Here is a 23,064-nt window from a genome sequence, read left to right as displayed (position 1 = left end):
GGGATTTCTTTTAGCTCAGTTCCACAGTTCCACTGTGGTGGGGGTGGTTGGGGGGTGGTTGGGGGATGGTTGGGGGGGTGATTGGGGGGTGACTGTTATGATTGCATAGCAGGGCAGAACAGTTCAACTCACAGCACCAGAAAGAGAACTGAAGAAACACAGCCTGGGTTCAGCCTATGGAAGAACACCCAGTAGCCGACTTCCTCCATCTTGGCTCCTCTTTCTATAGTTCTCAGAACCTCCTAGAGTAACGCCACTGGCTGGGGACAGCCCCTTTACTATGTGAACCTTTTGAGGGACCCTTCAGACCCAAACCACACCAACCATACAATTGCATCACTCAGGGAGTTATAAGTGTCCATGGTACCTCTAACAAAGTCACTAGGCTGTGTTCCAATAAAACTTCATAAAACAGGAAGTGGGCCCAACAGAACCTAAGTAACAGGGAGAAGTTTCAACCCCATATCCTCACTGTATTTTCTCAACTTGGGTGTTTCTTGAAGTTATCATAGGCCTAGAAATTTGCAAAGCAGCTCAGGGAAGCTTTCTCTCTGCCCAGGCATTTAAAGGCTGTCAAGGACCCACCAGTGCAGGTAACATGCCTAAAAAGAATGTCCTTGATCTGTGGTAGCAAACACACACAAACACACACACACACACACACGGGGGGGGGGGGGAGCGTGCACGTGTGTACATGCATAAGAGTGTACATAAGCAGAGATACACACTCATACACATAGACACAAGGACACATGTTAGACACTATGGGAAGAATATTTTTGATGGGAAAGTTCATATTAGCAATACCAAAAAAAAAAGTCAGGACCTTGATTCCTACCCAGCAGAGATTGTGCACAGAACACTTGAAGGAAATGAGTCACTTACGGAGTCTAAGGAGGAGGTTTCCAGGTTGCCTGGGCAACAGTGAGCGGTCTGCCCCACCCAGGGGAGGGACTCTGGCTCCATCAGGTAAGATGGAAAGAGAACAGGACGTGGGCACAGGACAGTGCCAGGCTCAGAGGAGAGTTTGTGTAAGTTTTTAACCCCCCTCCCCCATTTCCAAAAGGTTTGGAGACAGCCTCAAAACAAAACAAAACAAAAATGTAAAAATGATAAATTTGGTAACTGAGAAGAATACAGAGGCCCAAAAGCTGTTTTAAGCTCCAGGTCTGTGTCACACAAATGAACCCCACTTTGTTCATCTTGAGCAACAGTCAAGAAAAGGGTTTTGGATCACTGGCAATGGGCACTCAGTGCCATCAACCTGCTTGTTGCATTACCCTTGACCATTTTGGCCACAGAGATTTCCTCAAACCAAAATCCAGAACAGCTGTCAGCACAAACGGGGGGTGGGGGTGGGGGTAGGGAGGAGTAGGGGTTGGGAGAAGAAACTTAGGCTACATTCCACGTCCATCGTCCATCGGTCAGCAGGCAAGAACCCAAAGATGGGCCATGCAGTCCCCAGCTGGTGAGCTTGGCTTTATCGGAGTCCAAACCCTCCACCTGGCCCGGCCAAGCCTGCCTTGGGTGGGGTCTGAGCAGCAGGGTGAGGTCCACTCAGTGAGAGAGCCCAGCTGTGAAGAGAGAGGAAATCCCAAAATAATCACAATGCCTGCTTCTCTGGGTTTGGACGATGACTTCTGTCCAAGCTTCCAGTAAAGGAGGGAAACCAAGATGTAGAACACATAACACATCTGGTCAAGCAGATTTAGGATCTCCTGCCTTAAATACTAAGTTTCTTCCCTTACATAGATGAGGTGACAGGGGGGTGGGCTCAGGTCAGTTCTGCTGCAGGCATACCTCCCTGAGACAGCCCAGTTAACGTGCCCCTAATGCCTGGTCGGCTTGCAAGGTCTTGGAGCCACAACTGGGAAGACCAGAGAGAGCTATGAGTATCCCTGGCTCTTGCTCATCACAATCTGCTCTGCTCAGGTTTTGAGGAAGCTCCTCCCGGCTCTGAGCACAGAGCCAGCTCTTCAGAGGCTGCACAGCATCTCAGCAAGCGGGTCTACAGGGAGTAGCTCCCTTCAGCCATTTGCTTGGTCACTGGGAATGCAGACTATCTGAGCCTGCCAGAGCTAGAATTTAAAGCCATGCTTGAAAAGAAATGCTGCCCTCTCTATTGTACTGCCCAGCCCTGCTGCCTGTTACAGGGCAATAGATGCTTCTCTAAGGCCAACATTGCAGTCTGCAAAACCCTCAGGAACAAGTTTTTCCCTCTGCTAAGGCTAGAACCCAGAGCCTTATGTATTCCAGTCCTAAGTTCGAAAAACAGTTAACAAGTCAAAAAATATAAATAAAAAAATTCTAAATGCCAGCTCTGGGGTGGTGCCTGAAATAGATGAGATCCCTGGAGACCACAGAGGCATCTAGGACAGCAGAAGTAGCCACTCTGTGGTGGCTGTGCCTGTGACCGGGGCCTGCGCCCTACTGTGTCTTCCTGTTATGGAATGAGACCCTGCATGTGCGGCTTCAGCACTGGCTTCCTGCTGGCCATGTGGAAAGGAGAGATAAACGGTTCACAGCCCCAAGAGGGCCACATCTGGGTCTTCCTGTGAGGAGGCTCATGGGGTTCGGGGCACCTAGCTTTAGCCCCTGAGAAAGGCAGGAAGAGAAGGCCCCAAAGTGTTGTTGGGGGGTTGGGAGGGGCATCAGGGCTCAGTCATGGAGAGGGAGCTGGTAAGGTCTGAGAGCTCTTACCCATCTCTGCGTGGGGGAAAAGGGTGTTAAAAACCACACGACTGGAAACGAACTCCACAATCTCAATGTGCTCTGGAAGGACAGGCAACTTCCCTTTGGCCAGGCCCTAGCAGCTGGGGTCAAGACGATGAGACTTCATCTGAGTAAGCCCTGGAAGCCTTCCCTGAGATCTCCCAAGCCTCGTGTGTGTGTGTGTGTGTGTGTGTGTGTGTGTGTGTGTGTGTGTGTNTGTGTGTGTGTGTGTCCGTCGGTCTGTCTGTCCGTCCGTCCTTTTCATCTTCTTCAAGTCAGCACTCCAACGTAAGATATGCTGATGCTCCCAGCCTGGCCTCATCTTTCCCAGTAGGCTGCAAACACATGCACTAGTACATACATGTGTATACAAAGACATACATCTCTCACTCACAAATGGTCAAGCTCCTCCCCACCCCCCTAACTTCACATACCCTCGGTGGGGACATTGTCTCCTACGAGGCCACTGTGCTCCAGCAGCTGCATGGGAACATGCATTTTGGACTTGCTTCTCCTCCCCAAACAGGTGGGGCCGCTGGGGATCATCAGTTTCCTTACGAATGAGGCCCCAAGGAGCTCTCAGCCCTCCTGCCCGGAGAAGACACAGCAAGAAGGCCTCATCTATGCGACAGAGTGCCCTCACCTGATCTGGAATCTGCTGGTGTCTTGAGCTCCTTCCAGACCCCATGACCATGAGTACAATCACTGCCTCCAGCAGGCCCATGTTTAGCTGCAGCATCTAACAGGCTAGGAGTAAGAGAGAAATCTCTTACAAGCATCACTTGTCAATAAAAAAAAACAAAAACAAAAACAAAAACTGATGGCCAATGAGCTGAGGCAGGAAATAGGGTGTGGGACATCCGGCAGGGACAGAGAGGATTCTGGGAAATGATGGGAGACTAAAAGGAGATGCTGGGAGAGACCACTCAGGAGAGAGCTGTGGGGAGACAGGTGCGAACCAGCAGGTAGACGAACTCAGGGAGACGCCGAGAAGACTCGAAGAAAGAATCAGGCCGGGACTGAAGGCAAGGTAACTAACCAAGTGGTAGACATAGAATAATTTCAATGGTTAAATAAGTTACCAACTAGCAAGGGAATGAGGCAAAGCTTATGGCCAAGGCATTTAATAATAAATAATCAGTCTTGGAGTTGTCATTCTGGGAGCAGGAGTGAGAAAGGAAAACTGATTTAGAAATTAACACTAAGCCATATTTTTAAGAAGCAAGAGAGAAGCTGCCTAGAGACACAGATAGATCAGACGTCTGAGCCAAGAACTCACCTGGACATGTTCCTGCTACAGATGTAAGTGTTATGGACATAGACAATGTGGCTTGGGCCCTTCTGGTTGGTTCATGGGCATGGCACAGAACCTACCGAGTGCCATGTTGGCTTGTACCCCTAAGCACATGTCTTCTTATACTTACTGATGTCACTAAATCATAGCTTCAGCCTTTACACCGACCTCCCTCTACTCCTAAGCCTCCCACAACATTTCTGCTCTAAACCTGCACTACACTTAAGCTTGTACGATTTACTTGACCGTCATTATCAACCGTTCCCGCCAACGCCACGCGAACCATTACTTTCTCATTTTCTGTGTGTCCCGCTTTCCCGTTTTGACTGACGGCCTCCATCGGGCCTCCCGGTGGCTGACTAGAGATAGAAAGAGGGCTAAGACTGGTGTGTCTTCACCTACCCTACACATGTGAGATGAGCACCTGCTACATGCCTGATGTGCCCCTCGAACAGAGATGCAGGTCTGCTCTAGAAGGGAGACGATGAAGAGGTAGAAGGTTGTCACTTGTAGTTAGGATGCTGCTACCATCTCCATGACGCCTTGTGAAGATGGAGGACGGACAGAAACATCAGTGCATCCGACCAGGAGAAGAAGGATTACTTGCGCCACTAATTGGAGGTCTGTTCTAAGTCTTGAGAGATCAGAGTTTTTCACTGTTGGGGGGTACACTACCCCCTGAACGCCGCTGCCACAGACCCACTAGGGGTTGAGACGCTCAGCACTATGGGCATCTTTGTCCAGTCCTGCATTCAGCAGGAAGCAGGCTCCCTGCCCCCTTCCCCAAACACTTCCCTTCTGACATCTCCCATTCACCCCACACTGAGGGAGTGGAGGAGGAGAGATGCGCGATTCACATCTCTGCTAACAAGTCAGACCGCTGAAGAGGAAAAACAGAAACAAAACCACACAAACAAACAGCCGGAGGATCTGGCAGGGTGAAGCACCCTCTGGCCTACTTTCCCCTGAGGAGGGTTACCCTCAGAAGTCTGGGGTCCTGATGCGAGGATGAACAAATCACTTCCCATCAGTGCTGACACCTACGACCTGCGAGAGGGAACGAATCACAGCTAGTGACAGCGTGTGGACTGGAAGTGTGTGGCCCAGAAGCGTGAACCTCTGCACCCTCAGCGGCTCCAGTTCCGTGCCATGCACACTGGCATGGGGAGGTGAGGGGGAGGCGTGGTGAGCTCACTGAGAGAGGAGCTCGTCTCTGGGGATCCTGCCCTACTTTCAGTGGGAAGTGTTCTAACAGACAGGCTTCTGGGAAATTGGGAAGCTGCCACGTGAGGGGCCCTTGGAGAAAGCCTGATAAAACAAAATTAAATCTAACCCTTTATCCAAACTAAGGAGCTATGATTTGAATGGAATCTGTTTCCTTAAGCCACAGAGCAGGCACGCTGTTCTCTTCAGTTGTTACCACAATTCCAGGGAGCCTTGAGGGTGGAGGTTATAAGTCCCACCTTATAGACAGGAACATGGAGGCCCAGAGGAGTGTACCCCAGACCACACCCATGGCTCATCTGCCTGACATCCCAGGAGCTGGTTGGGAATAGCATGAATTATGTATCAAGCATCCATAAAACAGGAGCGAGCTGAGTGTACAAGTAGGCGGAGAAGCTTGAAACAGCCCCGGGGCTTCTACTCTTAGCTTTCCCCAGCAGACCCAGCCTGTCAGGGCTTGGCTCAGGGAGGGGGTGCTCTCAGCATTTCCTATGGGGTGTGGCCTGGAGCAGAGGCGTCTCCAGGAACAGTCAGAACCACTGAGCCAAATGGATGGGTTGGAGGGACAGCCTGGACCAGCAGATGTAGACGCCACTCCCTACCACCTGGACCTGGCTTCCTCTAAGGAGGTCCTCTCCCTTATATACTCTCCCCCAGATCTCCCCAGCATCTGATGCATGGATCTCACTACAGCCAGTCATGGTCCGCCAGACTGCAGTCAAACCTCAGCGTAAGCCTCCTTTCAGCAGGAGTGAGATCAACTTCGCCTCCACTTGAGGCCTTGTAGTGCTTTATGCATTTCTGAGAGAAGATACAGCAAGGTACTGGGGGAGTCTGCTGTGTGCTCAGATGGCTTTAAGAGTAGGCAGCAGAAGGAATGCTCCCCTCTGGATAGCCAGAGAGGTTGGCAATGGCACCAGAGGCTATGTCTTCCAGAGACTTAATGTCTTAGGATTTTACTGCTGTGAACAGACACCACGACCAAAGCAATTCTCATAAGGACAACATTTCATTGGGGCTGGCTTACAGGTTCAGAGATTCAGCCCATTACCATCAAGGAAGGAGTATGACAACATCCAAGCAGGCATGGTGCAGGAGAAGCTGAGAGTTTTATATCTTCACCTGAAGGCTGCTAGCAGAATACTGGCTTCCAGGCAGCTAGGATGAGAGCATTTTTTTTTTGTTTTGTTTTGTTTTGTTTTCCGAGACAGGATTTCTCTGTGTAGCTCTGGCTGACTTGGAAATCACTCTGTAGACCAGGCTGGCCTCGAACTCAGAAATCTGCCTGCCTCTGCCTCCCAAGTGCTGGGATTACAGGCATGTGCCACCACTGCCCGGCTTTTTTTTGTTTTTCGAGACAGGGTTTCTCTGTGTAGCCCTGGCTGTCCTGGAACTCACTCTGCCCTCGAACTCAGAAATCTGACTGCCTCTGCCTCCCAAGTGCTGGGATTAAAGGTGTGTGCCACCACTGGCCAGTTTAGGATGAGAGTCTTGAAGTCCACATCCACAGTGACACACCTATTCCAACAGGGCCACGCCCACTCAAAAAGGCCACACCCACTCCAACCGGCACACCTCTTCTAACAGTGCTACTCCCTCAGCCTAAGTAACAGGATGGCTCCACTTTCAGGAGAAGGGCAAGGAAACAAGAGAGGCAGTGAAATCACAAATTGTGTGGTGTTTAGGAAGAAAGGTGAAATAAATAAAGTAGAGAAGCAAAGTACCAAAGCTAACACTGAGGCCTGGAGGATCTGGTGATGGACAGCTTGGTAGTCGATGTTAGGCAAACAAGTAGAATTCAGGAAGTACCTGGAGGGCAAAAATCTTAGCAGAATGAAGGAGTTGTCCCACCATACAGAAGGGTAGGAAAGCCTAATGTAGGTTACACAGCCCTGCAAGACTGCCAGCTTGAGATTCAAAATCTTGAACTCAAAACCATGAGTAGCTTGGGGGGTTCTTAGAAGGAAGGAAAGGTTGGGTTCTTGGGAGATGAGCTGGGCATGTACAGTGGCTAACAGGGGCAGAGCAGAGCAGACGGCAGGAAAAGGCCACACTCAAAGTAAGGGGTCCAGACACCATTCAGGGCTGGTTGGTATAGGGAGAGAGGCTGGAGAAGGGTATGCTTCTTGCAAGAACATGCACTGCTAGATACAGACCTTGCAAATCCTGCTACCCTCCGAAGCATCCTCAGTCTAGACGTCACAGCCTTTTGCAGGCCCGTTGGCATTTTCAGCTTTGACTGCAAGGCCCTCTGGAAGATACATCTCTGAGAGCCATCTGTTGGCTTCACTTTCTCCCCTCCCCCTGGATTATTTTCAAAAGATTCGGTTTCCTGTTTTTACTGCCCTGCCAGCCAGACCCTGGGTCCATCCATCCATCATCAGGTCATTAGGACCACAGGCATGACAGAATGGGCTGGCACGCTGCAGGCCCTCCCTCCTCCATAATGAGGGATCAGTCACCTCTGCACCCTGCACCAGCTGTTCACTCTGTAAACACTCCTGCCTCCCTGTGCGGGGGCTTGACCTCTCCCACAGGCAAAAGGCCTCTTAGTGAAACTAGTAAATAGGCCATTCATCCTAGCGGCTGGTACTCACCGGCAGAGCTTCCTCATTCCAGGAAAGGAGAGAAGAACAACAAAACGAAACAAACAAAAAACCCCAAAACAACCACCACCACACATGCATAAAAATAAGCCAAGCCTTTATGAGATGCCTGCACCTTCTTCCTTCCAGTCCCAGGGTGGGCCAGGCTATCTCAAAAGAGTTTCTGCCTTTGGGAAACGCCTGTGCAGACACTTAGGGCTGAAATGCTCATGAGAGATCAGAATACTTAAACTCATTCTTGGCTATTCTTGCCCAGACTAAGTCCAGTCCCTCAACATGGTACAAACAGATGAGCAGCCACACCTCCCCTCCCACCTAGGTACTGCTAGGTAGACCAGACCCTCCTCACTGTCAGCCCCAGCACGAGGACTAGGCTGAGAGTCTCCTGGCTCCCTTACCCACATGCTGGCTCCCAAGTCACATGGTGGTGGTCATGGGTTCGGTCACTGCAACCAGCAAGCACAAAGGACAGAGCTCCAGGCACCATGGCTACATAATCTAGAATTCTTTCATGACCCCCAAGATGGGGAGGAGACCAGAGACACACTGGCCAGTGGCAGAAGCTAGACCTGACCCCCACCCAGCTGAGGGCTTCTACTGCTTACAACCTGCCTGGAGCCTGGAGAACTTTAAGGGACTGGGGTGCTCGCAGGTTCTTATCACCAAGACCCAAGTTTCTTAGCTGTTGTCTTAAGTTTACTTTGTACTGCTGTAATAAACACCCTGACCAAAAGCAACATTGGGGGTAAGGGGTGCATCTGGCTTATACATCCCAATCACAGCCCATCACCGAGGAAGCCAAGACAGGAACTCAAGCAGGGAGGCAGGAACTGAGGCACACACCGCTTACTGGCTTACTCCCACAGCTGCCTCAGCCGGTGGACCTAGAGACACCGACCCAGGAACAGCACCACCACCAGTACGCATCGCATCGGAATCATTAGTCAAGAAAATGCTAACCCAGCCCACAGGTCAATCTAAGGGAGGCATTTTCTCACTCTAGCTTCAGTGAGCTTGAAACAATGTTACTGAGAGCAGGAGTCTGGGATGAGGAGGAGAGCAGGCACAGAAACATGTGATGGGTCAAATCTCTACAGAGGATGAGGGGTGGGGGTGGGGGTGGGGCTGTGGCCATCGGAAGAGGCTTCCCTGGAGTAGGCATGTTTATCCGGACATGTTCACACCACTTATCTCAAGAGCCTGACTTTCCTCCATGAAACAGATAGGAGTATCTGACCTGGCTCTCCCTTCCGCACAACCTGAGTGTCAAGCCCTCTCTTAATACAAGCCTGCAACCCTTAACCCACAGGGCCCAGGAGCCCCAACTAGAGGAGTGGAGCCCTTCCTCCAACTCTAACCACCGTCCCACACACAAGCTGAACGGGGTTTCCCATGTATTCATTTATTACATTTTTATTTCAAAACACTTCCTGAGAAACCTGCAAGATGAATGCCAAGAACCACTGCTTAGAATAGGAAGACCTGAAAAGGATAGAGTGGGGCAACAGATACTCCTTTGGGAAACAGATACTCCTTTGAGGAAACAGATACTCCTTTGGGAAACAGATACTCCCTTGGGAAGCAGATACTCCTTTGGGAAACAGATACTCCTTTTGTTCCTTTATCACCATTTTGCCCTTCAGACACAGAGCAAGCAGCTAGCACCACCTTTGGCTCCCTGGATTCCCAGAGTCCCATCACACTGTTTAAGGACAGTCATTTTACACTGGGTAGGCCCCTTACCTGCCTTACAGAAGTGACTAGCTGACACCTCCTGCTTCGAGACCGCTCTCCTGTTACACTAATAGCCCACCCACTTTCCCTCAAAAGGGCAGAAGGTAAAAATAGTAGTGTGTGAATGTGTCCCACACACCAATGACTGTCTTCCAACACTTTCCTGAAGCTCAGGTTATAGGCATCGCACGTGCACGTGCTCCAAGTCTGTGGGGCAATTACAGTGATTCTGCCACATGCCACTCCCATTATTCTAGAGTGAGGAACCGATTAGACGGCATCATGAAACTTTATTATTTTTATTTGTGCTGCTGAGAATTGAATTTGAAGCTTCGTGCATGCTAAGCAAATATTCTATCATTAAGCTATATCTCCATCCTAGTTATATACACACACACTCATATACATATATACATGCCTATACACATACACACACACACACACACAGGCTCATCATAAGTCCAGGTTGGCCTTTAACACATGATTTTCCTGCTTCTCCATCCTGACTGCTGGGGTAACAAACCTGTATCATCACACTGGCTTTATTATTTATTTATTGTACGACTGCGAACAAACTCTGAACCTCCTGTATGCTAAGCACAGGTTCTATCAATGGTCTATACCCCAGCCAATAAACTTTATTTTAGAACCATCACTTCAATATGGAGGTAGCAAACCCCAAATAAGACATCCACAATCCCACTCACCCCTTAACCAAAGGTCTGGGTTTGTTTGCTCACAGTCCTTCCAGTACTCATATGACCTTTGACTAATATATAAAACCCTGAGACAGAGTATAACCCTGGTCCCAGGGCTCCTGCCTGTTGTGTTCCACTCCTTGACAGTATGACCTTCCTGTTTTCACTATGATGTAGACTCCTGCTCTCTGCCTCCTTGGGTCTGCAGTGAACTTGGCACCCACTATAATCACCCAAATGTGGCAGAAATAACGGGGTATGGGCTCCATGGCCCTGACATTGTGTCTCTGCAGCTCCCACTTTCATGAGGATGTGAAGAAGCTCAGGCTCAACTGCAAAATGATGAACAATCCAGATGAGAGAGATGCCCTCCTCCCAGCACCCCCACCAAGGCCACATTGCAGGGGGTTAGCACGCTGGAGGTACCAGCTCCAACCCATACCCAAGCAGCCTGTAGCCAAGAAGGACCACACAGGCAAACCACCAGCCAGCGCAGAATCACAAGAGATCTACTTGGGCCTCTAAATTTTGGGACTGCCATTACACAGCAGGCAACAACAGATCCTCATCTAACAGAACTCTGCTTCTCGCCTTCTCCATTTGGGAGCTTGTTCCACAATGTTATATAACTGTCGTCATCACTGTTGGAAACGGGCAAGCTCCTTTAATCCCTTTCCTATTGCAAGATGTTTGGTTCCAGTTTTCCAATGTTATGAATACAGCAAACGGTTTCATATAATACCAGAAAGGAAGAGCACTCAAGTGGGGGGGGGGGATAAAGTCAGATTTCTTTAGGTAAATGTCCTACAATGACTGCGTCTGAGGTTATAAACATGGTAACTCTTAAAACAACGGTAGGCACAGAATTCAGAGAGAAAGATGCCCTTGTGGCATGATGAAAAGGGAGCTGTGAATAAACTTGGGTTTGCAGACCTGTAGGGAAGGTGTTCTGAAACTGGGTCCTATTTGCACCCACAGCTACTGCCAAGGCTTACTGAGGACATTAGGATGTAGAGGGAGCACATATCCATGGGCTATGCAGACTAAAGAGCACCCACCCATGGGATACATGGACTAAAGAGCATCTACCCATGGGATATACACAGACAGTAGTACATCTACCCATGGGATATACAGACTGAAGAGCATCTACCCATGGGATATGCACAGACAGTAGAGCACCCACCCATGGGATATATAGACTGAAGAGCATCTACCCATGGGATATGCACAGACAGTAGTGCATCTACCCATGGGATATACAGACTGAAGAGCATCTACCCATGGGATATTCATAGACTTAAGAGCATCTACCCATGGGATATGTATAGTTGGAAGAGCACCTACCCATGGTTTATGCAGATTGAAGAACACCTACCCATGGGTTATGCATAGATGGTGGGGCACCTATCCATGGGTAGGTCCTCCTCCCCAGTACTCAAAGTAGACAGAGAACAAAATTCGGACATTTTCCAGTTAAACTCCCTGAATACCATTGCAGTTAGATTACCCAAATGTGGCTACTTTAAAAGGGATGTGGTGATTCTAAAACCTGATCCAGGCTTAAAGGGAAAATGAAATTTCTAGAGTGTGGGTAGTCTGCCTGATTCTACTACTCCTTGGTCTTTCTTTATGAATCTGCCCTATGAAAGCAGCTTCTAAGCTTGACTCCAAATCCTGCTGACTCAGCAGAATTGTACCCTACCCCACCCCCTGCCCCAGGGCTAGGACCTATCACGCTAGGACGTTCCACAGAGGACAAGTCCAACCTCATGTACCTTGCTCCACATGCGAAGCAAAGTGCCATAGCTGTACCAGGTCCCTGGCCTACCTCCACTCTGGTTTCATTACTGATTTGCCCAAAGATAAGCAACAACTCCCTTTTACACCTACTGCCATTGGCCAATGGGTTCACACAGCACCATCTCTTTTCTCGCCCCTCAACCTTATTTTATGATTACCATCTGAATGGCTAACTATCTCAGCACTCAGGAGGCAGAGGCAGGCGATCTCTGAGTTCGAGGCCAGCCTGGTCTACAAAGCAAGTTCCAGGACAGCCGGGACCATACCGAGAAACCTCATCTTGAAAAAAACAAAAACAAAAACAAAAACAAACAAAAAATCCAAAACAGAACAAACAAACAAACAAAAGCAAACAGCTCACTCAGGACCATCTGGCAAAGAAGGGAGCAGGAAATGGGGATAGGGTGGGCAGCCAGGAGCCCTCCCCTCCATGGATGCCCACCCTCTTTATCAGTGACCCGCTGCATTCCAGAAAGCTATGCTCACTGCAGTGAATTCAAGAAAGAGTTCCCTTCCCCACCAATAGCTCTGCAGGCAGCTAAATGTTGCCTGGGGCACTCGCACAGAAAGGGAACTGTGTGAGAGAGGTCGCAAGTCAAACCATGCCTACCATGTTCACAGTGGCATTCTCCCCAGTCACCAACAGGAAAGGAAATCCCAGCGTCCACCAGCTGATGGTTAGACAGACAAAACAGGGCAGACACGTACAAGGGAGTGTGACCCAGTCTTACAAAGAAAGGAAATTCTGACCCATGACACACTGGTAAAACCTAGAGGACATTACATCAAATAAGACACACACGTGCACTTTGTTATTCTAATCACAAGACTATACACTGATCACTAGAATACACAAATTCACAGAGATGGACGGCAGATGGCTGGCTGCCAGGACGAAACGACGGAAAAATTATCAAAGTGGACGGTGGTGATGAGTGGCGTACGCACGTCATACCACTGAACTGTGTTCTTTAAATAATGTTATGAGGGAGGCTGCCGACCTCCACGTAAGTGCACTGCACAATGCCCTCCTCCAGCTTCCTCTAAGACGATTTATGGCCGCATCTCCGCAAACATGAGATCCGGTTCTGCCCACGCTAATTCAGCCCCAACTTGTTCAACCACAGTGAATAGACAGTATTTAACAAGGTGGAGGGAATCTTCCTGGGGTGCTATCATCTAGTCATTAGGAAGCTACGTCCTTTAACCAGTTTTGTACAAGAACAATTTTCCTAGCATTTGAAGATACATGATTGGGCACCAGGTGGTGGTGGCTTACACCTTTAATCCCACTACTTAGGCTGAGGCAGAGGCAGAGGAGAGGCAGAGAGAGAGGCAGAGAGATAAGCAGATAGGCAGAGAGGCAGAGGCAGGTGGAGCTCTGAGTTCAAGGCTAGCCTGATATACAGACTGAGTTCCAGCACACAAAGAAACTTTGTTTCCAAAAAAACCCACTGAGTTCAAGGCTAGCCTGGTATACAAAGTGAGGTCAGGACAGCCAGAGATATACAAAGAAACTTTTGTCTCCAAGAAAACCAGAGAGAGAGAAGGGGGAGGGAGGGAGGGAGGGAGGGAGACACACAAGGGTTGCAAGGGCTATGGGGCCATTCAGGTCAATAAAACTGACTTCTTTAAGGACACTGGGTCCATGTCTTGTTTTGTCTTTGACATTCCATCCCATCAGAAATGGAGTTCAATCCGAACCCCACCCAGCTAAGTCACTGGACCAGGGTGCTGTGACTCAGTAAGACAGTGAGATCTGAGTGGAGATTGTGCCCCTGGCTTCCTGGTGGAGGTGTCCTGGATTCTGGGAGCTGCACGTGGGGACCTTGACTTGCACTTCACGCTTGCTGCACTGCTCAGTCTGGCTGTTATGGTGGACTGAAAAAGAATGTCCGTCATCCCCAGAGGACATCTTTTATGTCCCTCCAGCTTAGCTTTTCTCCTAGACTTACAGTTATTTGTTCTAACCATAAAAGGCCCTCGGTTATCACAAGGTGCCTCTGATCTCCACATGACTGCACACAACGCTCTTCTCTTCCTCCATTAGATGGATGGATGGATGGATGGATGGATGGATGGATATAATTTTTAAAAAAGGTTCAAGCCTATAACTTGAGTTAACAGAAAACTAAGGAAGAGAGGATAAAAAGTTCAGGGCCTGCCTGGTCAGTTTAGTGAGACACCATGTCAACAAGGAAACAACACAGAACTAAGGAGTTCTTTAGTGAAACAATGTCACCTACTGTGTGTCAAGCCCTAAATTCAATCTTAAGTACTGCCCCTCAATAATGCTCAAATGGCAATTTCATTCCATGTATGTCCTATCAATTTTAAAAGATAAAATACCGTAAGTAAATAAAGTTCTGTGGCAGGCCCAGAGCCTCGTCTTACTAAACGCCTTTCCAACCCAGGCCCGGACAACACAGACACAAACACCGGCCTGAGCCATTCTTTCCCCTAGCATCTGCCAAAGATAACTGGTTGTTTCCAGGAACAGCTCCATTTCTCTGCCCTGAGAGAAAGGTGTGCCAAGTTCCCCGCCTGGCTAACTCCACCTAAGAGATGCAGTGACATGAGGTGCCAGGCTTCAAAACAGCACCCCACAGTCAGCTGCTCATCACTAAAGAGTGTACGCAGCAAGTCAGGGGACTGGCAGGGAGACAAAAAGGCAGCTGAAGTAAGGCTGTCCTTCCCTGACACAGGGACAGAAAAGCAAACTCCTGAGCAAGGAAACCACAGCATCTCCAGAACCAGGGCTTTTCCCCCACAAACTTCAATAATATTTAAAATAGACTCTTTGCAATGACACAACTCTTAAGTGTTACCTCCCCTCTCAGTGGTAAGCTAAGTAAGAATAGCTAACCCCGAGGGACACTTGCTCAGCTATGTTCATAGCAGCTTTATTCATAATAGCTTGAAACTGGAAACAACCCAGATGTCCCTCAACTGAAGCATGGATACAGAAAATGTAGCTCATTCACACAATGAGTAGTATTCGCACAATACTACTCAGCCATTACAAACAAGGGCATCATGACTTTTGCAGGCAAATGGATGGAACTTGAGAATATTATTCTGAGCGAGGAAACCCAGACCCAAAGGGACATGAGTGGTATGTACTCACTGATAAGTGGATATTAGCCATAAAGTACAGGATACCCACACTCCACTCCACAGGTCCAAATAAGCTAAACAAGAAGGAAGGCCCAAGCGAGGATGCTTGAATCTCACTTAGAAGGGAGAATAAAATAATCATAGAAGGCAGATGATGGAGGGTGGGTGGGAAAGGGGATGGGGGTTGGGGTGGGATTCAAGATCAGTCTTGGGAGAGACAGGAGAAGGGGCAGAGGACCAAGAGCATGGATGGAAATCTGCAGCTGGTGGGGGGTGGGGGGCTAGGGGGCATCTTGAGGACATGCCAGAGACCAAGGATGGGGAGGCTCCCAGGAATCAATGGGGGTAACCTTTGCTGAGACTCATAGCAGTGGGGGTATGGAAGCTGAAGAGGCCACCTCCTGTAGCCAGGCAGGAACCCTAGTGGAACGATAGGGACACCAACCCACTCATAAAACTTTCAACCTAAAATTTATCCTGTCTACAAGAAACAGGCACAGGGGAGGGAGCAGAGACTGAGGGAATGGCCAACCCATAATTGACCCAACTTGAGACCCACCCCACGGGCAAGCACCAATCCTTGATACTATCAATGATATTCTGTTATGCTTGCCAACAGGAGCCTAGCAAAACTGTCCTCTAAGAGGCTCTACCCAGCAGCTGACTGAAACAGATACAGATGTCCGTAGCCAAGCACTGAACAGAGCTCCAGACTCATATGGAAGAGTTGAGGGAGGACTGGAACTCCACAGGAAGACCAACAGAATCAACTAACCTGGGCCCTTAGGGGCTCTAAGAGACTGAACCACCAACCAAAGAACACATACACGCTGGACCTAGGCCTCCCTAACACAGAGGTAGCAGATGTGCAGCTCAGTCTTCACGTGGGTCCCCCAACAACTGGCGCAGGAGCTGTCCCTAAGCTATTGCCTGTCCGTAGCATATGTTCGTTCTCCTAAGTGGGTAGCCTTGTCTGGCCTCAGTGGGAGAGGATGCACCTAGCCTTGCAGAGATTTAATGTGCAGGGGGTATGGGGGGCCTCCACCCTCTCAGAGGTTAAAGGGAGGGGGAAATGGGGAGAGGGACTATGTGGGGGGGGGGACCAGAGTGGAGCAGTGACTGGGATATAAAGTGCACTTAAGAGTACCGGGCTGGAGAGATGGCTCAGTGGTTAAGAGCACCAACTGCTCTTCTAAGGGTCCTGAGTTCAAATCCCAGCAACCACATGGTGGCTCACAACCATCCATAATGATATCTGACGCCCTCTTCTGGAGTGTCTGAAGACAGCTACAGTGTACTTACATAGAACAAATAAATAAATCTTTAAAAAAAAAAAAAAAAAAAAAAAAGAGTACCTTGCCAGGCAGTGGTGGTGCACGCCTTTAATTCCAGCACTTGGGAGGCAGAGGCAGGTGGATTTCTGAGTTCGATGCCAGCCTGGTCTACAGAGCGAGTTCCAGGACAGCCAGGGCTACACAGAGAAACCCTGTCTCAAAAAACAAACAAACAAACAAAAAGAGTACCTTACCCTGGAGGGGTCTCAGACAGAATCAGACAGTTCCTGGGGAAGGGGTTCTCTTGCTTTTTAGCTTGGCTTTTGCTTTCTGTACAGAGCCACACTGGGGAACCCCAAAGCTCAGGAACACAAATCAGCACCATTATTGACCTACAGCCCAACTAGCAGCACCATCTCTGGAAGGCACAAATTTGGACATTCCCACCAAAGATTGCCAGGCCGAAAGCTCTGAGTGTTCACAGGGACACTGTCAGCAGGCTGAGGAGTCAGCTTCATTTTCTCCAAGATGGCTGATTTCACAGGTCAAAACTCAATTAGAAAAGGGAGATTCTTATAGGTCGCTCTAAGGTAGCTTTGCCCAAGCTTAAAAGCTGTTCAAATCAGAGCACTCACTACACTGTCTAGAGTCTGGCACCTGCCTAGCACTGGACACAATACCAGCTGTCTCCCCCACATCTCCAAATGTCAGCAGACAAGCAACTGACTTACGATCAAATGGCTCACACTTTGGTCCAGCTACTGTCTGGAGAAGTGCATGCGGCTTACAGCTGCCACAGCGCTTGGGCAGAGAACAGGTATGTTGCTTTCTTCTTCAGAGATGCAACAAAGGAAAACAGAGGGATGGTTGCTCTTCGCTGTCAACTTGACAGGACTTAGAAGGAAGAGTGCGAGAAACGGTTTTGTTCCCTGGTATCCCAACGTGAGTAGAGCTGAGCCTTGGGGAACAGACCCAGGCTCAAGGAGGACTTACAGACAAACTAACAAAGAGGGTGTTCCCCAACCTCTACTCTAGTGATAAGGTGTGGCCCTGAAGTTGGGACTTCTTTCAATACAATATACGAGAAACCCTAAGAAAAGCTCAGGCCTCTCAAAGTTACCCAGGCCCATTTCTCTGGCAAGTGTCTGACACTGCAAGTGTTTAGAGATAGACAGTAGCCTGGAAGGGGCTGGGCGGGGATGGCTCTGTGGTTAAGATCCCCAGCTACACATTCAGAAGACCCAGGTTCTGTTCCCAGCACCTACATGACGACTCACAACCATTTGTAACTCCAACTGCAAAGGTTCGGATGCCCTCTGACTTCCACAGGTACCAGGCATACAAGCAGTGCCCAGACATACATGCACGCAAACCATTAATGCACATAAAATAAATATACCTTTAAAAACGCTGTAAGGGAAAGAAGGGTAATGAGGTTGGTTCTCTTGGAGATGATGAAAATGTTCAAGAATCAGACAGTGTGGTTGTGGAACTATACTGAACACCACCCATGGGTACTCTGCATGAGTGAACTCTGTGTTGTGTATGCATGATGTATCTCAAGAAAACCACTGTCAGAACACAAAGGAACAAGACATAGAACATAGAACATCCATAGAACAGCATGGCCCTCAGTCATAAAAGAGGAACAAGCTATCAAATCACATATCTTAGATGGCTATCAAGTGAAGGAAGTCAGAGCCAACAAGCTACTCACCGCAGGACTCCATTTATAAGATAGTGGAAAAAAATGCAAAAACATGGTGAAAAAAACCAATGAGTGACTAAAGCAGGCTGTAGGTGAAGAGACGCCTACAAGGGACAAAGGTAATAGAAGCTTCTAGTGACAGCTTCGTATATGTCTTGATTTTAGTGGTAGTGGCTATATAATTCTATGATAAAGTAACTTTTAGTTTTTATAAGTTACATATGTACACAAAATTGCAAATCACACCATGTATCTTTCAAAACTTTAGTGACTTTTTTCTTATTTTGATTCAGGGTTTTATATAACCCTGATTGTTAATAACTAATCTTCCTGCCTCTACCTTCCAAGCCTTCCAAGGGCTGGAACTGGAGGTGTGTGCTAACACTTCTACAATTGAAGTTTTTTTGTTTTGTTTTGTTTTTAAAGGTAATTTACTACATATACAATATTTAAAAACCACAACACTGACTTTCTTTTTCCAAACATAAAATGCAATTTGTATGAATAGAAATACCTTAAAAGGAAAGCAGGAAGTAAATGGTAAAAATATAAATATCATGAGGCTGGAAAGAAGGCTAAACAGTTAAGAGCATGTACTGCTCTTCCCAAGACCTGAGTTCAAATCCCACCAATTACATCAGGCAACTCCCACCTGCCTACAACTCCAGCTCCAGGGGCTCCATCATTTCTGGCCCCTCTCGGCACCTGTATTCAGGTTCACATGTATATCCACACATAGAAACATAACAGAATTAAAAACAATTAGCACATACCACACACATATACACATACACAGTACACAATACATATCTCAAGAAACTCAGGCTTGCAGTGTAGCTCAGTGGTACAGCATATGCTTGAACCTTTAAAATTTGTGTGCTCACCAACAGCTAAAGGAGGCAGCGACCTAATTGGCTATCAGCAGAGGGATGGACAATAAAAATGTGATATGCACATAGAGAAAGTGTGATTCGGTCTTCAGAGTCCTGATACAGGCTATAACATGGATAAGCTTTGAGAACACTGTAATAAAGCAAACAAGCCAGCCTGGCCTAGGATCAAGTTTACAAGGTAAAGCGGTGATGGATGCATAATTGGATCAATCCCAACAATTGCAGACACATGGTCTCCAACACGCTATGCTTTGGCACTGTGGTTGTGCAGGTGGGAATGATCCCCATAGGCTTGTGTATTCGAATGCTTGTCCCAAGGTTGGTGGAACTACTTGGGAAGGATTAAAAGGTGTGGTCTTGTTGGAGGAAGTGTGCCACTTAGGATGTATTATGAGGTTTCAAAAGCCCATTCAATCCCCATCGAGCGTTCTCATTCTGTTTCACGACTGCTGTCTCAACACCCAAGCTCTCAGCTACAGCTTCAGTGTGGTGCCTGCCTGTCTGCAGCCACTCTCCCTGCCATAATTGTGATGGTCTCATCCTCTGAAGCTGTAAGCCAGCCCTCAAATAAACGCTTTCTTTTATAAGTTGCCTTGATCACAGGGTGTTATGTAATAGCAACAGGAAAGTAACTAAGACAGGTTCCCTATTTTTTATTGTACAATGGTGTGAAAATATCCTTTTTAAAGAACCATTCTGTTTTCTACTACATAATAATATTCACTAAAATTATATGAGATACTCAGTACTTTCGTGTGTCAGGTGGTTTTGCTTAACTGTAGGCTAATGCATCCTGAACATGTTTAAAGTAGGCTAGGCCATGATTTTGGTAAGCTAGATATATAATTTACATTTTCCAGTGGGATGTATTCAGCTTATCAGGTCCTAAACCTGGTGTTTTAAAATGATTAAGGTGAGGTAGGAGTGAGACAGCTCAGTGGGTAAAGGCGCTTGCTGCTAATTAAACTCAATAACTTAAGTTCAATCCCTAGGAGCCACATGTTGGAGAGAATGACTCCTTCAAGTTGCCCTTTGGGTTCTACATGTGAATGTCCATATATATGCTTACAAACATATTAAAAAAAACATACTTAATGAGCAAATAAATTAGCAAATAAATAATAAATACAACAAGGGTGCAAATGTAGCTCAATCGTACAATATACACTTAACACGCACAAAGTCCAGGGTTCTACCCTCAGCACCATCAAACCCACCCTGTAAAAACTCAAAAACCCCAAACCAATCAAGCCAACCAATCAAACAAAAACTCTGTTATATTTTTATGTGTGTGTCTGTACCCTTGCACATAGACAGAACTTCATAACCTACATGACTCTTCTTACAATCCACTTGTGTTGGCCTATAGTATAACCTTGGACGAATAGACAATAGATGAATGGATGGATGGATCGATTGATCAATAGAGTGATGTTGGATGGGCAGATGGGTACATGATGGTTGGATGGAGAGATGGGTAGGTGATGGATGGATGAGCAGATAATGGATGGATAGATGATGGGTGGGCAAATAATAGATGGATAGATAATGGATATATGATGGATAGATGGATAGATGGACAGAAGATGGATGGATGGATAGATGATGGATAATGGACAGAAGATAGATGGAGATGGTTGGATAGATGATGGATGATGATGATAGGTAGGAAGTGGATGAATGGACTATTGTATGGATGCAAATTGGCTCAAACATCATCACTACTTTTTCAAAACTCATGTTTGCAATGCAGAGATTTTTTCATACCTTTGATTAATAACTGAATATTTTCTAAACTTATTATTATGAAGAATTTCAAACTAGTAAGAACATGGCATCTGCAGCACATTTATCAGCAATGTCCGTGCCCCTCCTTATTCATCTTTCATGATTCATGATCAGACTTGTTTCAGGAGATGAGTGTTGGTTCTGAGAAGCAGCAAGACAAGGAAGGAAAGGAGGTGGATCCATGAAACAATCTTCCCTCCCAGATGTATCATGCCCAGCCACTTCCTGTGGGAAGAGACCCAGAGGACAGGAGATCAACCGTATCTGCCTCTCAGGTCCCATGGGGGAAACACATGCAAGCTCCTGAACAGATGGGGACACCTACACACCATAATGTCACCTATTTCATAACCAACAACAACTAGGAAGCTACAAAACAATGGGGGTTGGAAGCTCACAGGCCAACCAACCACTGTACCTATCTTTGGGATGCCCAAGACCTAAGAAATGGTGCTCGTATTTTGAAATCATTACATTTCACGTGGTTTTATAAGTACCTAAAGAGTGGTCTACAGCTTATCTCTCAGACACAAGGACTAAATTAGTTGTCTAGCTCTTTAAGAAAAGGTCAGCCAATCCCAATGCTGTAGAGCAAAGAGTAGCAAACACTCCAGTTGAAGTCCAGGCTCTGTGTGGAAGCCTCTTGTGCTTGCTGTGTGCTCTGGCTCTCCTTAGACACTATCTCCCTGCAGGAATGCAGCAAGCTTAGATCTGAAGGCACAAAACCAAACCCAAGCACAAAGTTCCAGTAAAGGGAGGGATCTACAAGATAGCCAGATAGAATGGGGAGGGTCAAAATGCACCCCAAGTCAAAGTCATCAAGTGGAACATTCCAGAGGAAAACACAGGCTCCCACAGAGACAACCATGCCAAACAGGAACATGAAGCTCTGCCTCTGCCCTGTCCTCTTACCCTCCAGACCACCCAGCCCATCCGTCTCCAGGCTTGGCCAGCTCAGGCATGAGACCTGCTCCTCCACCTGGCAAAGAATCCTCATTGAAAGTTTAACAGGAAGCTGATAGGGGACTTCCACTATAGCACAGTTGGGTTTCAACCCCAGGTGGGGACTTGCACTAGGTGAATCGACTGTGGGGCAGCGAGACACCAGTGACAAAGGCAAATAGACTCAAAGTGCCTACTGTGCACAGGCAGACTGGTCAGACACACAGGTGAGTTATCTCTTTGTTGGCTTTAGCACAAGTACTTGCCATCCAGTGCTCCGACTGAGCAAACGGCAGGTGTCACTCTGCTGACCAGACACCATTAGCTACCACCCAACCAAGCAGCCCCCACAATGTCCTCTCCCCACTCCCATGTTGGCAGCCTAGCCTCCAGCTACCTGGGCTTTGCTCTTTGGCATTACCTGTTTCAGGTCTTATTTGTATGGCCAGTGGGCAGGGACGGAAGACAATCAGGGAGCAAAAAACAATCTAGTTCCCTTTAGATCTGCATATTGTATCTAGTTCGCTCCCTAGCCTGTCATGGGTCCCTGACTAAGATACTGAATCAACCTAGACACAAATGGGGTCTTGCAGAAAGACTGGTGAAAGGCAGCTGCCAACTGGGGATTCCCCGTGATTTGCTAGGCACTCAGAGAAACCTAATTGTATTTGTAATCACAAAACCAACTGGATCTTGAACAAGCTTTTAGCTTCTTCGTTTGCACATGAGAAGTCAGAGACCCGTGGAGTGTAAATGACTGGTCACAGCAGCAGCTAATGCCACTAAGGTGGGCATCAGAGAGGAAAACAAGTGAGTCTCGACTCTACAAACCATCAGCTTGAATACTAAACTTCTCAAATGCTGGCTCTCGGCACAGCGATGATCAAACAGTAAGGTGGACTGCTACTGTAATGGCTATTCTTGGCTGTCAACTTCACTATTATCTGGAATGAACTATAATCCAGAATTGGAGGGCACACCTGAGATCCAGATCTTGTGGCTGGAAGACACAAGTTTCTGACCTGGGTCTTGGCATAGAGATCTTGAGGCCATAGTGGCCATGAAAAGCTTAGGCCCAGGCAAGGTAGTACACGCCTTTAATCCCAGGAGACTGGGGCAAGGAGATCTCTGAGTATAGGATCAGCCTGGGACAAGCAAGTCCAGGCATGGTGGTACACACCTTTATTCTGGACCATACCTTTTGCTGGAGGATTCCTTCTTCTTCTTCGCCTGCTTGCATTTACTTGCCAGCACATCTGTTAGAACCTAGT

The 23,064-nt window shown here is 47.7% G+C and overlaps 1 protein-coding gene across 1 annotated transcript in view; it reads right to left on the bottom strand.

The window, feature by feature from the left end:
* The window catches only part of Bcr (BCR activator of RhoGEF and GTPase), a 122,169-nt gene that overhangs the window by 75,746 nt on the left and 23,359 nt on the right, over positions 1–23,064 (bottom strand). The gene's annotated exons all lie outside the window — the stretch shown is intronic.

This window comes from Mus pahari, chromosome 9, assembly GCF_900095145.1.
Source record: "Mus pahari chromosome 9, PAHARI_EIJ_v1.1, whole genome shotgun sequence".
Classification (NCBI taxonomy): Eukaryota; Metazoa; Chordata; class Mammalia; order Rodentia; family Muridae; genus Mus; species Mus pahari.
This window is presented reverse-complemented; position numbering and strand designations above follow the sequence as displayed.